The sequence below is a fragment of the Notechis scutatus genome, chromosome 2 (assembly GCF_049901735.1).
Source record: "Notechis scutatus isolate UNSWTSFEM ecotype Mainland chromosome 2, rNotScu1.2, whole genome shotgun sequence".
Taxonomy (NCBI): Eukaryota; Metazoa; Chordata; class Lepidosauria; order Squamata; family Elapidae; genus Notechis; species Notechis scutatus.
The window spans coordinates 51774514-51785204 of NC_142010.1; the positions used below are offsets into that span (position 1 = coordinate 51774514).

The following is a 10691-nucleotide window of genomic DNA, read 5'->3' on the forward strand; positions in this document are numbered from 1 at the left end:
AGCCACCCAAATAGAACAGGGAAGAAGCTACACACTTCTCCCCAGTAGCAGAATTGATATTCAGTATTAGCAGTAAACACAAGGGGATGAGATCTACCATGACCCTGATATTGGCCTCTTGTCTATTACTGGAATCCCTTCCCCAACCCCACTCCGGGCTTCCTTGCATTTCTCTTAACATTCCCCGACAGAAAGCAGCTATGGCGCCTTTTATTTGGGGTCGCTAAAGGAGATACAATCCATTTTGTATAAACACATTGGTGTAAATGAAACGAGTGTCAGTATGAATTATCTAAATAGGATAAAAATGAGCAGGAGGGTGAAACAGGGCAGGCCAAGAAAAGAGAAGAGAAGAAATCTTTCAATTGTTTCAAAGGCTAGTACTGAATTGGAGCAGTAAGGGAGACAAGGTGTAAACTTTTCCGTTTAGGCGAGACTCTTTTTCTTCCCTTTTTGTCCTCCTCTTCCCAAAGAGTCCTGTGCATCTGGAAAGCTTGCAGCTTTGCCCACTGGACAAAATGGAAATGGTGGCTGAATGTTCCTTTTCTCCCCCCCTCTCCCTTCTCCCCATACACACACCCTCTTCTTTCTCTCTCTCTCTCTCTCTCTGGGCATAATCTTCCCAATGCACTTCTAGGTGATCTTGGACAAGAATGCAATGGAATCTCTCCTTATATGGCGATATGGTGGGTGCACACACACTCATCTAAAACGGTGTAGCTTACGCACATGGTGCGTGTGTCCGAATCGGCGGCAGCGCCCCTTCCTTAAGAGTAGTTGAGGTGGCGATTCCTTTTTGGATGGAAAGTAAGAAAAGGCTTTCCCGAGGAAGAGGATTTAGGGAGGCAAAGATCGGGCCACATGGCCCCCATTGACGGGAATACGATTTGGCTAGGTTAAAATCCCCTCATACCTGTTGAATGTATGGAATCCCGCATTCCCACGATAGATGGGGGAGGGGGAGAAGCTAAATTTTCCTAAAGCTTCACTTTATGGCCAAAGATTTGGGGACAGTAAAAATAGGAGGCCAACAACTTGACAGTCAGGGTTAGCCTCCTTCGTGGATATTTCCACCCGAAGCAAGGAAGGGCGGGTCAGTTACCTCTCTTCTGCCTTCCGAGCCTGCATAATTGGGGGGGGGGAGAGAGAGAGAGAGAGAGAGAGAGCCCACCTTTCTGAAGGGAGGGGAAATGGAGGATTGACAGCCAGGAACCGGGCAATAGGAGTGTAGTTCTCCTAACCGGGCGGCCCCAGTCAGGGAGACGCCTGGACTCTGACGTCACCCGCCGCTGCCAAATTCGCCCGGAAATGAACTTGTTAATAATAAGCCCCCCAAAGGCTACGACGCCGCCCTTTGCTGCCTTCCTTCTCCCCAAAGCAGCCGGGGATTTGAACCCTCGGCCACCCTTCTCCCACCCGCCCATTGCCTCTCGGTCACCTTCCCCCCTCCCAGACAAAACAATTCCAGGTTCTCAAACAAGGCAGGCGGGAAGGCGCACTCCGACCCTCTGCCCCCACCCCCCCCCCTTCGCCTGCCTTCCAGCTTCCTAGCGGGCATCCCACCTCCGGGTCGGCGCGGGGGAGAAGGGTCAGTGCGGGGGAGGAAGGGGCCCGGCTGGAACTGGGACGCTGCCTCTTTGGAATGCCTTTCCAGCCTCCTCCGCTGCCCCCAGCAGCCCCTTCGGCGGGCCATTTCCCAGGAAAGAGCTCCTTTCAAAAGCAGAGAGGAGCCGGCCAAGTCCGGGCGGGGAGCGACTGGAGGGGGAGGGAGGGAGGGTAGCCGGTGTGGCAAGGGCGCCGACCCTCAATCTTCCTTGCGGCAGAAGCACGGAGGCCGAACCGGGGGGGGGGCGCAAAGGCAGCCAGGCGGCCAGACCTAGGCCACTCCTCTTTTCCCACGGCTGGAAACCGAGAAGCCAAGCGGCATTCTTGCCAGCAGAACCTGCCCCGGCCGATGGGAGCTCTGGAGTCTGGAAGGCGCCTCTGGTTGTCCTTCAGGGTCATTGGACGCCTGGGGGACAAAGGTGCCGCTGGACACCGCACTACATCACCGCCAGCCCCAGGGTGCGCGGCCAGCAAGCCGCTCCCGGGCCCCGAGGCTGCTGCTTCCCCCCCAGACCCCTTCCAAACCGACCTTTCTGGTTTCCCACAAAGCTTCTGCTTCTCATCCGAACTTAACAGGGCCCGGGCTCGAGCTAGCGCGCACAAAGACCCACGCATGTGGAGGTGGTAATTGGCGGGGCGCGCGCTCCTGTGCGGGCGGGCGGGCGGGCGGGCGGGCGGGGGTGGGTGGGTGGGCGGCGCGGGGGCGCGCTTGGGGATCGAAACAATGCAGCAGCAGCAGCAGCCACCAGGAAAGTGACATTCGGAAACGGCAGGCTCGGATCTACTAAATGGATTCCGGAAAGGAGGTTGCAAAGGATCCCATCACTACCTGAGACCGGTTGCCTTCGAATCGGGGCACCAAACGAGGCCCAGCCCGAGTCAAAGGTTGCGGACGATTCAGCAGGAGAGCAACGGCTAAAGAAAACCCGTCGATTACAACTCTTGCCAGACGCGGAGGGGAGAGAAACTGCCCTTTGAATGATCTCCCCTCTTCTTTCCAATAAAACGTATAAATAGAACGTTCTTTCAAATAAAAGCGTCCGAAAGAAAAGGCGTCGTTTTAAAGAGCTCCCTGAAAATAAGGCTCGAGCAAAAAGTTTACACATTTTGATCTGGGCATCTTTCTCCTCCTGCCCGCTTCCAGGTAAAACAACGGCGCGAGATTCAGGGGCCGATCGTGCAAGATTTTAATTACCAAGTGAGCCAGGCGTTTTGCATTAGAGACCACCAACATTCCAGCAACCATATCGAGATTATCACCGAAATCTGATGGGATAAAAGGAAATGTCACCGCTGCATCCCTCTGGCTAACGGCACCATTCGGTTAATCCTGACATTAATACAATTCGTAGCAATCTATTATCAATTCAAATCATTTTTTAAAAAAAAAAAAATATTACACTTCCCCACAGGCAACAGGCCTGATCTTTCCGCGGGAAGGGGAAGGTTTGTTTTAGACAAGTGATAAAATCTCAGTTAACGAGCTGATAATTCGCCCTTGTTTGTTTTAAAAGACAAATTGTAAAGATTAATTATGCTGGCTGATTTATGGAAGGGGGGGAAGGGAGGGAGACCCTAAGACTGCCCAGGAAACTCCCCTGAAGCTGCGGGTTAAGTTACCCCACAGCCAGTTCTTGTTCAGCGCTAAATTAGTGCCAGCTCTCTCCCTGGCAAACCCGCCGGGAAAGGAAAGGGCATCCTGCTGCAGACCTGTAGCAGATTAAAAGGCAAAATAAATAAATAAATAAAAATAAACCCCACCCCACCCTCAACTCTCCCTTCCAAGCTTTCACCATTCAGAATTTGCAACGTTATTCGGGTTACTGTTGCTGTTGTTACAATAAATATCATTATCATCACCACCATCGATATTGTTACGAGTATCACAGCTGCCCTTTCCTTTAAAAAACACAAAACACCAGCAATGGAGGCGCCACCCACCCTCCTTCCCTGGTTTCTGGGAGAATCTTCCTTGAGCTAGCTAGCTCTCTCTCTCTCTGTCTGTCTGTCTGTCTGTCTCTCTCTCTCTCTCTCTGTCTCTGTCTGTCTCTCTCTCTCTCTCTCTCCTGCCCACCGGCAAAGGGCTAATCCTCGGAGCAGCAGCGCCGCGGTTCTCTCCGAGCCTCGAGGAAGGACGCGGCCCTCGCTCCTCGTGGTCTTCCTGGCTCCGGATGCGATCCCCAGCCCCGCTTCTAAGTCCAGCACATTTGGCGAGCCCGGATCCCGTCGCTTCGCCCGCCCGCCCGTCCGCCCGTCTCCCTTGAAAAACTGGATAGGAAGACGTTGGGCTCCCTCCGAGCTCTGGCTCTTCTTGGCTCTGGTTTCTGAACTCTATGGAGGTCCCGGGGGTGGGGTTGGGGGGTTGGGGAACGACCTCTCTTTTCAATGCCTCGGTGCAGCCAACACCGAACAAGGAAGCCGCCGAGCAGGATGCCTCCTGGTCCGTGAAACGCGGCCTCTCAATTCGTTCCCTAGCCGCTGAAACCCGCACCCAGAGCTCAGGCGCAACCGCTGAGCTCATTCTCTGAGACTGAGCCTGCAGGCCGCTTCCCACGGCTGGTTAAACAACCATTCCGTCCATTTCATAAAACGCCTCTCTGGAGAGAACCTGCTTCAGCGGGCAGAGGAGTGCGCGGCACGGAAGCAGCCAGCCGGCGCTCCAATTTCCCGATTGCCTGCGCTATTCCCCAGCCAAACCCTCCCGCGCTCGGGTCAAAACGGAAAGAGGAGCCGCGGGAAGAATGAGAACAGGCTGCGTGAAGGTGCAGGCGGTTTTCCTAAAATGCAGGGGGATGTGGTGTGTGTGTGTGTGTGTGTGTGTGTGTGTTTGTTTTCTGAGGTTTTCGCGGGTATTTGTATGTGGATCTGCAATCAAGTTTATGCTTTGGGGAAAAAACACGTTTCCTTTTAATATATGATTACCCTCCTAATTTGCTGCAAATTGCTCCCCATTCCTTTTTCTTGCACTGAAAGGAAACTTTTGTTTTGATTGTTGCATTTTCTAGGACATCGAGTATATTTTTGAGATTATCCACCTCCATCTTTGTGCCGACAAAACACATTCGCAAAGATTCAGTTGTGTGTGTGTTTTTTCAGCTACAAAGACACCTGTGCCTGAACGGACATAGCAAAGAGTGTTTGTTTATATTCACTCTGTCTCTTTCACTCACTCACACGCACGCACACACTTTCCTGCAAAATTTCTCCCCCTCCCCCATTTATCCCATTTTAAGAGACTTTTAAAAAACAATGGACCGGAAAGAGGCTACCGTAGAACCACAAGCCAGGCGTGTCATTGGGAAGTCCGATTAAGAGAGAGTTTGTCTGCGCTATTCATTCTCTAAAACGCGCCCTCCTTCTTAGATGTCCTGTCACCTGCAGCTCCTGTCACTGACACTCGCTTCACTCTCTCTCTCTCTCCTGGTTTGGGTGTCAAACTTTCCGCCAGCCACACGCCTGAGATTAAGTTCATTCTCTCGCCAGCTCCAGCCTGCCCTGCTCGATCTCCTCTTTAAAACGCTCCCTCGCTTTTCTCTGCAAAAGGAAAACCGAAGGGGTCTCTTTCTTGCACCCTGCAAGTATCAACCCAACTCGGTCACCCTTCTGGTGGCCGAAAAGCAAGGGCTTCGCTTGGGCTGCCGCGGGGCTCCCCCGCAGTAAAAGGGGCACCTTCGGAGCTGCCGCTTTGGCTCGGTCCCGCTGATCTAGGGCGGGTCTCCGTTGCGAACTTCAAAGGCCAAGCGCGAAGTTCTTTCTTTGACGCACAACCGCGCGCCTTCCCTACTTTCCTGCAAAATAGCCTTTGCAAACTCGACTCTAGCCCGGAGAAAGTCAGCAGAGCGACGGGTCAGGAAGTAACGGGGAGGGAAGGAAGAATAACACCACCACCCCATGAAGGGACCCGACCGGATTTACACCAGACCACCCCCACCCACCCCGAGAAAAGGCCGGTGGCAGAGCGACTTCTCTTTGGGGCAGAGCAAAAAGCAGCCTGGATACTCACCGCAACCGAGGGTGGTCTCCCTCCGGGCACCCGATCCCTGCGGCGGCCGCGACAACAGGCAGCTGCTCCAATGCCAGCCACGGGCAAAGGGAAAGGGGCTGGGAGGGGGAGCGGCCGGGAGGAGTGGCAGCCGAGAGAGACTGGCTGCCTGGTCTGGAGAGCGGAGGGGAGGGGGCCGGCTCAAGCGGCGGCGGCGGCGACCCCTCGCACTGTTCCAACAAACTGGCAGAGGCAGGTACAGAATCACGTACAACTAGCGTCAGAAACGCGCGCGCGCACGGACACACACACACACAGAGAGAGAGAGAGACAGACACACACACACACACACACGCACTCTACTTCTTCCTCCCCGCTCTTGTCTTCCGGGTTAGCAGCCCAGCAAGCAGCCGGCCCACAACTCATATGCAGCTGCAGCAGCCAGAGCTTTGCGCCGCGCCTAATGGCAATGATGCAATGAGTCGCCCTTCTCCTACCTAGAGAGGATCGCGGTGCTCCCGGAGTGGGGCAGCGACACAAGAGAAACGGTGGGGCGAGGGGGCTGGATTCAGAGTCCCTTCCACGCTGCTCTCGTTCCCCGAAATACATTCCCTTCTCTCTCCCCCACCCCACCCCTTTCCTTCCTTTCATGCAACGAAAACCTCGGGGGGTGTTACTCGGAAGTTGATCTAGGGGCCACTGCGCCTGGAACTGGCGGGAGATCCTAGGCGTGCTTTACTCCGAGGTAGACGTCCCCGTGTGTAACCAGCTGAGTTGCTTCCTAGTAAATGCTCGGTGCCGAGAGGCCTTAAGCTAAGAACTCCTTTGCACTAGAGTCTTAGTGGGCGCCGGAAATTTTACTTTATTCTGCAGCTGCTGATTCTCCGTTGCTTCATCCCTTGAATGAGACTGAGACCCGGCTAGGGGTGGGGGAGGCGGTACGTAGGACGTGCCCAAAGGGAGGGATCCCCTTACCTCGCTCACCCCAGGAGTGTCGCTTGTCCCTTCCAGAGCGGAATGGGGGGAAAACGGTGGGGCTGCTGTCCTTTCCAGTCAGAGAGGAAATGGAAAGCCTCCCCTGGGCTTTTGGCTTTCCTTCCAGAACCAGGCCTTCAGCCTTCCCAAACTTCCTCCTTAGCCCCAAGACAACCCTCCCTGCCTCTCCCTTGACAGCCGAAGAATGGGCTGTGAAGAGCTGGGAAGACTAGATTGTTGTGGTTGAGGTCGCCATCCTCCTCTTCTTTTCTTATCCCCAGGCAATCAAGCCTTTAAATGGTTGCTAACAGAGATATAAAATTCTATCATCATCCTCAGCAAGCTAGCGGGATTTTGGAGTTCTTCCTAGATTGAAACGTTCCCGGCTTAAATAAGGTGAGAGAAAGGAAAATATGAAAGCTCCTTGCCTCTGCCGCCTTCTCACTCGGTCCTTCTTCCTACCAAGGGAGAGATCCTTTGGAGCCCCGGTTGTCTATCGTTGAGCGCGAAGTCCTACGGGGTTCGCCTTTCTCGTTCGCTCTCTTCCGAGTAGCCTGGCCAAAGATGCACCTGACAGCTTGCAAATACATTTGCGAGGACGCGCAATTTGTCAGCCCCTAAAGTCGCCCGCCCCCTCGCCCCCTCGCCCCCCGTCTCCTTCCAGCCGAGTTCTGACGTGCCTCCGACTGGCTTTGCAGCGGTTTCTGAATCAAAAGATACATTTGGCTTGTCAGCCGCGCGCGCGCTCCAGCTTTTAACTCTCACGGGGGGGGGGGAGAATGCCGCCTTTGCTAAACTCGAGCCCACATGCCTCTGAGTTTCGGAACCGAAACCCATTCTCTCTCGAAGAGCAGCAGGAGAGATTTAAAGTCCGAATCGTTAATACTCCTACTACTCTTCGTTTCCACTCGTTTTCTCAGAAGAACCGAGGTGGACACAGGAGAAAAGAATCCGGTCGGTCTGAAGGAATTTCCATAATATTTTCCTCCACCAAAGAAATTCTGACATTTTGCAATTTAAATATACAATATTTGTTCAGGCAACTACTCTTCGAATATACGAAATGTTTAAGGCACGGGGGTTCTCTGCTTGTGATTATTCAGCGTTGTCTATTGTGCCAATGTGTGTATAAAAACTCCAACGAGAGAAGCATAACGCGGTAGTATGGTATTTCTTGCACAAAGAATGTTATGCCTTCTGTATCTGTATCCAGATTCAATGAAAACATGGGATGTTGCCATATTGATAAAGTTGAAATAAAACAAAGAGAAGATCAGTTCTATTCTATTTGGAGAGCTTCCCTTTTTTAAAAAAAATGTGTTTATTTCTGCCTGTTTGAAATGCTTTTATTCTAAGCCTCATGTTATTGTTAGTTTTTTTTTTAAAGTGGTATCTTATTACTATCTTTTAATGACACTTTTTTAGTCATGAAAATAATGTTAAAACTCGTTCTAAAAAGGAACCTTGCAATGCTTTTGTAGATAGTTGTGGTCACTGTAACAAAGATTACATTTAAGCCTCCCTCGATATTAGACCTTCGTTGATTGCCGGGGCTTTTACATTTTTATCCTTCAGAATAATCTCTTATTAAACTCTTCTACTTTTTGATTGAAATCGTGCCTGAATAATTTTTTGGGGAGTGGATTTTCCCTCATTCTCCCCCAACAGAAGAGGGGAAAGAAAAAAAAACACAAATATTTGAAAAGCTAGGGGGGAGGAGGAGGAGGAGAAGAAGGTCGTAGAAGAAGGGACTGTAGCCTAGAGTTTGAGAGTTTTAAAACATGCAAAGCTGTGCAAATTTCCTGCACGGGACTGGGACCAAGCGGCCTCTCTTAGCTGGCAGGTGCAGAATGGATACCAGCCGGAGCTCTTCAGAGCTGCGGGGGTTTCCAGGGGAGAAGGAAAACCCTCAAAATCTCCTCGCATCTTTTTTTTTTTAAAATGCACAAATCTCAGAACAATAAGAAAGTGTGCCTGTGTGTTGGCCCAGGGACGGGGACTGAGGGGGTGGCTTGCGGGTGAGGAGAAAGAGTAGAAATGGAAGAGTATTGCGGCAGTCTTTTAAATTTTTCTTTGCCCGGCCTCTTCAGTCCTCTCTTGGCTGTGACCCAATCTCAATAGGAAGCCTCCTGGGAGTGTGGATGTGTGCGTACATAAACATTTGTCCCCCCCTCCCCCGCAACTGGAATCCAGGAGGGCACTTCTGAAAGAATCGGGCGCTTCCTTATTCAGCGGTTTCCTTTTCTGGTCCCAGCCAAGGGCAAGGCGGGGGCTTCTGGCTTATTAGTTCTGGTCAGAATCCCCCATGGAAAGATTGTCCTCAAAATGGAAGTGATAAAAGTTTTCTTTCGTCAGGGCCGAAGGTGAAAAGGACATGGCGGCAAGAGAGAGAGAGAGAAAGAGAGAGAGAGAGAGAGAGAAGGCGCATCTCTCTAGGCCCAGAGGAAGGTTCTGGCCCGCCACACCTCTGATTGCAAGGCGTTGTCGTCCCATTCTGGAAAGTCTTTTATCTTTGCGCCTTTAATCGCAGGCACGGAGGACACCAACCTGCCGGGGTAGTAACCGGCCTGCTTCCTTTTTGCCCGCTCGGAGACCTTTTTATCCCCTCAGCCAGCAACGCAAGCTCTCTCCTCTACTGTATTTTAATTCCCAACGGGCTGTCTCCTATTTATTTAAAAAGAAATGCGCCTGGGATCCCTCTCGGATTCTATAGACATGCACACACACACACCCTCTCCCCCAACATGCCTAGGTCTGCTCTCAAAGGCTCGGACACACAGGCTCATCTTCCCGCGTGGAGCCTGGTCTTCTCCCTCTCCTTCTCCCTTCCCCTCTCGCCCCCCCAGTTCAGCTGATTCCTCCAAGGTTTCATTCTAGGCTGGACGGGCGGTCAAGCCAAAACCTTTTCCCGCCGAAGCGGCCACAGCAACAAGAGAGCGAGCGCCAAGATAGGAGCAAAGCAGGCCAAGCTAGGCCAGGCCAGCAGGCCAGGGGTTCTCCCTGTCCCAAGAGCGCTCCGGCTCCTGCCTGCGTCCCAGGCCAAGAAGGGCTCCTTGTGCGCCTAGAATCCCAGCGGCCTCTTTGCACCCCCGCGGCCCCCGACCCCACCCCCGCCAGACATCGTCCGACCGCAGCGCTTTTAAGGAAAAGCAGCCCTTTCGTCGGGCCGAGTCCCCTCGCCCCTTCGGTACCCCTATTTTCCCCGAAAGGGCCGGGCGGGAGGAGGAACAATCAACTCCGGCCCCGTCTGCCAGGTGCGTCTCTAGGTGTGGCCTCTGCAGAGAAGCCCCCGCCGCTCCGCCTCGTCCCCCTTACCTTTGCCTTCGCTCTTCCCCGCGCGGGAAGTCGCGCTCCTTTAATTCCCTTAGGGTCGTTTCTTCCCTCGGGAGGGTCTCGGCTCTCTGCTAGCAGGCTCTGCCTTCCTGGGCCAGCAAGAGAAGGTTCCGCGGCTGGCACATCTGGAGTCGACCGCCGCCGCCCTCTCGCCTCCGTCCCGGGGGAGGGAGGGGAGAAAGGGGGAGCCGCCGAGGAGGGAGGGAACAGCGGGCTACTGAGGGCAGGACGGAGGAGGAGGAGGAGGAGGAGGAGGAGGAGGGCTGCCAGGGCGGGCGGGAAGGGGTGGGTGGGCAAGCCCCTTCCACCTGGCAGCCGAGCTCGGGGGCTCCCGCGTTCCAGGCTGGTGTGGCGAGCCAGGGGTGTATTTATGTACATAATAAGGCAGCTCGTCCCTTCGCCTTCATTTGCATCATTACAATATCTCTACAAGCCCCTCGCATTGTCTGCGCCTGGCACCTTTTGTTGCCTTTCCTGTCACTGGCGACGCGACTTGACTCTCAGATTTGCCAGAAGCGGGTGGGAGGATATCGGGAGGCAGCTAGCCAGCCAGCCGAAAACCGAGGCGCCCCGTTTTCAGTGGAAGCTGCCGCGGCAGCTAAGAGAGGGATGGGGGGGGGGAGTGGGAAGGGCGAGTCCGGGGAGTTCCCCCCTTCCCCCCCCCACTGCATCCTCCAATTTATCCCTCCCCTCCCCCCCACCTCCCTCGCGCCAGACATTTCCCCTTCATTGCCAATGGTTTCAACGAGGGGAGAGGGAATGACTTCCGTCTCCTTCTTTTGGGAAGGGAGGGGGG

General features: G+C 53.7%; 1 protein-coding gene across 1 annotated transcript in view; it reads right to left on the reverse strand.

Annotated features, from left to right (window-relative positions):
* The window catches only part of GATA2 (GATA binding protein 2), a 31579-nt gene extending 21594 nt beyond the window's left edge, over positions 1–9985 (reverse strand). The window contains exon 1 of the transcript XR_015747505.1: positions 9878–9985. The gene's annotated coding sequence lies outside the window, so the exon portion shown is untranslated. The remainder of the gene's footprint in view (positions 1–9877) is intronic.
* Positions 9986–10691: the final 706 nt, after the last annotated feature.